Here is a 6000-nt window from a genome sequence, read left to right as displayed (position 1 = left end):
CTGCCGCCGCCACCGCGCCGGTCGACCTGCCGTCCACCGTCGGCACGGCGCCGTTTGAGGCGGGTTTTGAAGTATTGAAAGTCGTCTTTACATCTTCACAGTTTGAATCGAGGGTCTGAGAGCCGTCCTGGTCTGACACGAGTCGAGGCTCTCGAAAGCACACACTGTCCACAAGGTTTACGTTGCTATAATCAACACATACAAAGTTCTTCTTGATCTGGGGGAGGTCGCCGTTACTTTCAAACAGGTTACTCCTGGCCTCTGGATTGACTGGATCCTCTCCTCCGCTGTCCAGCGAGACGTCAGCTGAGAGAGCAGCACTTTCTGACTGAGTTGATTTGTGAAATCCTGTCCAAGACTGGTGTTCCTCCAAACTGACAACAGGTGGAGTCTCCATTTTACTTTCCTTCTATAGTTTCTCATAATTCAAGACATAAATCCACAGGTACTTGAGCTTGATATACTGGATCGCCATTTCTTAATCCGGGACGCTCGGTCACATCTCAGAGAGAAAAGCCTGAAAATAGACACAAAGAAAGTAAGTGAATGGTATTTCACCGGTCTGATAAGCACAGAGATAAGGGGGCAAAACAAGTTGATACACACTTCTTTAGTGCTTCCTCATGTTTGTGCCCTGTAATGATGGAACTCCCAGCATACATGTGCAGCGTGCAGCTCCTGACTGCATGCCAAGAGTTTCGCAGGGAGAACAAACTCCACATCTGGCTCAGGCCGGGCCGTTCAAGTCTGGATCTGTTTCATACATGATACCGCTGACATCACCGAGCAGAGGAATCCGACTGCTCTTCCCCTGCTGCTGATTTACTGTAGCCGGGACCATTCATCAGGGCAGGCGATGTCCCTGGTTGACTGTGGTTAACATCCCGCTCACCCCTTCATTAAGCCCCCCTCTTTAAAAACGCACCTTGGACGAGTCTGAAACATCCTAAGTACACGGTGTAAAACAAACAATTGCATTATTGTGCCCCGTGCAGACGTTTATCATCTTGTCAGCCACGGAGACTCTCCTTTGAAGGAATTTGAAGACGGGGAAACAGTGCAACTGAACCAAGACACCTCCTAAATCAACACAACCTGCAGGAGAGCAGCGGCTCCTTCTATCCATGGAGGGAGGGAGATATTTTAAATTCAGCTGAAACCCAATGGAATGATTGAGCACACGTGTTTTTTTTTTGTTGTGATTGTGAGCCGTTGTCATGTGGCCTTGGGACAGATGATCTCCATACACAGACATACAAACCAACTCTGATGAAGCAATCGGAAACACAAGGACACGATCCAACTGAAGATATTCTGATAAAACTACATACAACATGTCTGCATTTGCAAAGTAAACAAAATGCCCCAGCTACTTTCCTAGAGGGACGTCTGAAGGTGATTAGTGACGCTGAGTGACCCCCCCGCTTTGAAAAGGACGACGCAAACCAGGATTTCTTTCTTCCCGGGTGAATGCAGAACAGATTTCAATGAAGTGAAGGAGTCGCAGTGTGTAAATAAAGACTTGCACCACAAGAGCGTGACTTATTTAGAAGGTGAGCAAAAGCATCCAGACTGGGATATTTATTTTTCCTAAAGGTTAAGAACAAGTCACCTCACCTAGAAACAACCTATAGTACAGTACACAAGCTCTGCCAAGGAGGATTATCATACCGAGGAAAACAAAACAGTGTTTCTCTCACATTAAAAACTAAATGACTGAATCAATGAGTGAAGGATGATCTTACCTGCTGAGTACAAAATACTTGTTTCTGTTGTCCAAACTGAGATCATGGCTAAACACCGGCAGTAATTCTGGTCCCTGTAAGAAGACCCCCCCCCCCTCCCCTCCCCACCCCCCTCTCGTACAGCCACACTTATAGTCCCAACAGGTCTATTCTGCCAGCCTTGCCATCGCCCCCTCCTCCTCCATGTGTTTCCTGGGGGGGTGGGGGGTGGTGGGTGGGGGGCTGCAGGACTGATCAGCTTGCAGGAACTGAAACATTCAGAATACGCGCAAGAGCAGGGAGATTGTGTTCTTGTTGAGAGATGGAAAGGGGAGGAGAAAGGAGGCGGGTGACAGCAGTGGAGGGAGCAGCAGTGGTTGGCACAGTGGGGGAGCGAGGTGAAATGGGTTTGCAGGACGAGACGAGCCTCGGTCGCCGGGCGGAGGAATTCTTTCCGGCACACGAGGAGGACGTCTGTGAGAAACGATGAAAGTCTGTTTCCTCGGGAGGATTTATACAAGACATTTGGCCATAATGTCAAACATGTGTAACGTAAAATCATCACTGACGTGCTTCAAAACAAATCAACCCCCAACATGCATGTGGGATTACAAATACTCACATTACTGTTATCAAGCAGTACTGTTGCTTACTTCTACTTTTAGGAAGTCTGTGCAATTTTATAGTTAATCTTCGATGCGTTGAAACAATGAGCTATAAATACTCACTACAGGGATTAAGTAGTATTTTTAACTATTTGTACTTGTATGAGTATTTGTAAGGCGGCAGTGTGGATTTAGAGGAAGGTTGATGTATGAATCTTAAGTGCACCATTCATTGCAAAAACTACCGATCACAAAATATGATCTTCATTATACTTTTAACCCTTTTAACATCCAGCAAAGGAAAAATAAACTTCTTACCTGAAGACTGTTGCTTGTGACCCGTCGCTTTAAAAGAAAGATTTACAGAGTGATTCTCAAAGTGGACTCTAATTCTTCACACTAAGACCCAAACTCTCGAGCCGGGACTGTTTAAAACACCCGAGATAATCAAAATTGAAAAGATAGAATCTTCAACGAAGTGGATTTCTCAAAAAGTTTTTGTTAAAATGGAAACAAGTACTTTCTTGCCCAAATGGTTCCAAAGAACTTAAGGGATTAAGGGTCAAACAGCCCAATTCAATCTCCTTTAATACTTTTAAAATCATAAATTGTTACTGAGCACACCCACAAATTCAATTAATGAGGTCACACCTGAAGATCTTCCTGTTTGTAGCACACACTTTGTGTCCCGTCGTTAAGTTTGAGTGCTTTAATGTTTGTGAAATGCTCCTTACTTGATGATCTTTCCAACCCCACTGAGTCCGATTCAGGCAGGATAACAGCAGCTGAGTGTCAGTCAGTCTCTCCACCTCTTCAGGTCTGCGCCTGCTCAGTTCAGCTTGAAGCAAAAGTCACCAATCCCCAGGAAAGCCGTTCCACTTCCCAGAGAAGTCAGTTCCAAGAAGGAGAAGAATCTAGCATGAGGCTGAAAAGGGGCAGGTCTGCGTGTGCGGCTGCTCATTGGCTGCACGCTTCTTGTTGATTCTGCTCATGGACTGATCCTGGAATGATTTCCTGAATTAGACAGCCCTTGACTTTACAGCTCTAAAGTGGAGTGTTCATTCATCGGCGTGTTCGTCCCGTCCCCCAGCCTCTCCGGCGGGATCGATGTGGTGGAGCCGGAGCCACGAATCAACACTTGAACTCTGCTTGACCTCCGGCCGGGGGCAGAGAAGGAGCTTCCGTCATTCACAAGACACTTTGAGAGGAGCCCCCCCTGGCCGCCGGTCTCTCGCAGAAACTCCCAGGTCTGCAGGCCTCGTGTGAACAGAACCTGATTTTAAACCTCAGAACTGAAACACTACATCAACACATCGACATTAAACCTCTCACGCCCTCAGTGTGTCTCTGTTTTGGAGGCGTTTTAAGAGCACTCTACAAAGTGATGAGTCACTTTTATAAGCACAGGTTGCTCTTGCCTTTTTAAGTTATCACTAATTGTTCACACCATCACACCAGTGATGTGTAACTTCCACACAAAGTAGAACTGAGCCTCTTCTGTTACGACTCGTGATGATTTGCTGCGGTTGAACATTTTGTTACTACTTTTTTTTATCACTGTTTTGTGTCACTAGTTACACTACAAAGTCACTTTTCAGTCACCTCATGTGTTATTCTCCACTTTAAACCCAAAACCTACCGAAGCAGGTGGCCGTTAAAGGGTTAAAGCAGAGTTCAACATGTACAGAAATGCAGCTTTTTTTTGGATTAGTTGTGTACATATTGACACAGATAAGCAGAACTATGACACAACACGCAGAAATTGCGCTGTGGTCGTGACTTTTGGGGGGGGGGGGGGTTTTGCTCAGGGAAAGAAATGTGAAGTGTGCAGGTGTTTGTGAGTAAGAAGAACAGAATGTCATTAAGTGCTTCAACTTGAATTCAAACTTGTTAAAACAAGCGAACGTAGAAGGAGTCGATCCAAACTGGATCACAAATATGAAGAAAAAGGCTTTTTTTTCCACAATCAATCAATTAATCTGACCAGATTTACGGAGCACTTTTCCAGCATCTTAAATAGAATTCATTTAGAAAGTGATAATAAGAGAAAACAAGACACTAAAAAGACTTTCTGCTCTAAAGCTTAAAAAAAAAAAAGAAACTGAGGATGATTCATAAAATTAAGTGAAATTCTACCAAATCAGAAAATATCTACAATTAAGAAAATGTAAAATACATTAAAAAAAAATATCCAATGTGATTTAAAAAAACACCATTAGAAAACATTCCAGCAATACCTCGGTCTGACTCAGTATCTCTGCTGATTTTCTTTGACTCTCCTACAGATTCCCCGCATACCATCGACCGAGAGCAGCTGCTGTGCGATATCAGTGTTTCTATCAGGAAATCATCACACAGTTTCTGTGTGCGTGAAGATGGTAGATTTCATGAGCCAAGAATGTTGTTTACTATTAAAGTAGATTTTAAATATATTTCCCCATGACTCCATTTATTAAAGCCGCCAGTCTTCAAAAAGACACTAATATATGTGCATATGACTGAAAAATGTTGAACTGACCACATTATTTGGTTCGTAAAACTTTCTGGAGGACGAGGTAAAGCTTTTGGTGTCCCCCAGGGTTTAGTTTAAGGGCCCATTTCAGTTTCCTTTGCTGTCTCATAAATGTTGTGAGAAGGAAGGCTGATGTGAAAAACACATCCTCTTCTTTACTGCCGGGATCCCGGGGTGCCGGAGCCGATTCCAGCTATCAGCAACTTTAAGTTAAACTCTAAATAAAGTGTCTAGTCCCTCACAGGGCGAAACACAGAGAGACAATCACACACCTACAGCAACATCTCGGAGCAATTTAGGCCCAGGTTGGGCAATGTCTCCAGTGAAAATACATTGTTTTTGTGTTTTCCTTTTAGAAACGTTTTGAAATTAAAGCCGGAATGAGAGAAATGCTGTAAACGGTGTAGTTTTTCTGTTTGGCCACTAGTCAGTGCTGTTGGTTGTTTTTGTAATGAAACTACACACACACACACACACACACACACAGAACAAGACACTGATAAACATTAACAATGGCGAGTTCAGGGACATTTATTACAGTGACTCTGGACTTTCAAACCGCCAACTCCAAGGTGAAAACGGAGACGTGACACTCTGGAGGCCGCCATTGTTGTTATTGTTCATCTCCTCGCGCACGTGCAGATGAACTATTTACTCTTTACCATCCATGACTTCCAGATTCTACAGCCTCATGAACATCACTCACTCGTAGTCGAACTGATGATGATAACTTTTCCTCTCATACTCCAGATGTTCACTGGTTGGAAATGATGAGTTTTTCCTTCTCAGATGAACTAGCTCCAGAAACGAGTACATCCAAGAGAAAAAAAAAATGTAAGAAACTATGAAATGTATGTGTTTTCATGGATTAACAAAGCGAGTGGAGACGCGCTGTCTGCTGAGCATAAATAAGAGAAGCTGCTGTATGTTTATTGCTTCATCTCAGTCGTATGGCCTGGGACTTGTTACTCAGACATTCACATCTGGTCGACAGAAAAGTGTTTAAATTCCTTTGTTGAGAGTTCTTTTTCACTCCTCCATCCATCCATCCATCTGTCTTTGATGCTGTTTTATCCAACTCTGGGTCACGGGTTCTGGATCTGACACCAGCTGTGGGTGAAGGTGGAGTTCAACCCAAAGCACTTTCTGTGTCCATGGG

This window comes from Lipophrys pholis, assembly GCF_963383615.2.
Source record: "Lipophrys pholis genome assembly, chromosome: 3".
Lineage (NCBI taxonomy): Eukaryota > Metazoa > Chordata > Actinopteri > Blenniiformes > Blenniidae > Lipophrys > Lipophrys pholis.
This window is presented reverse-complemented; position numbering follows the sequence as displayed.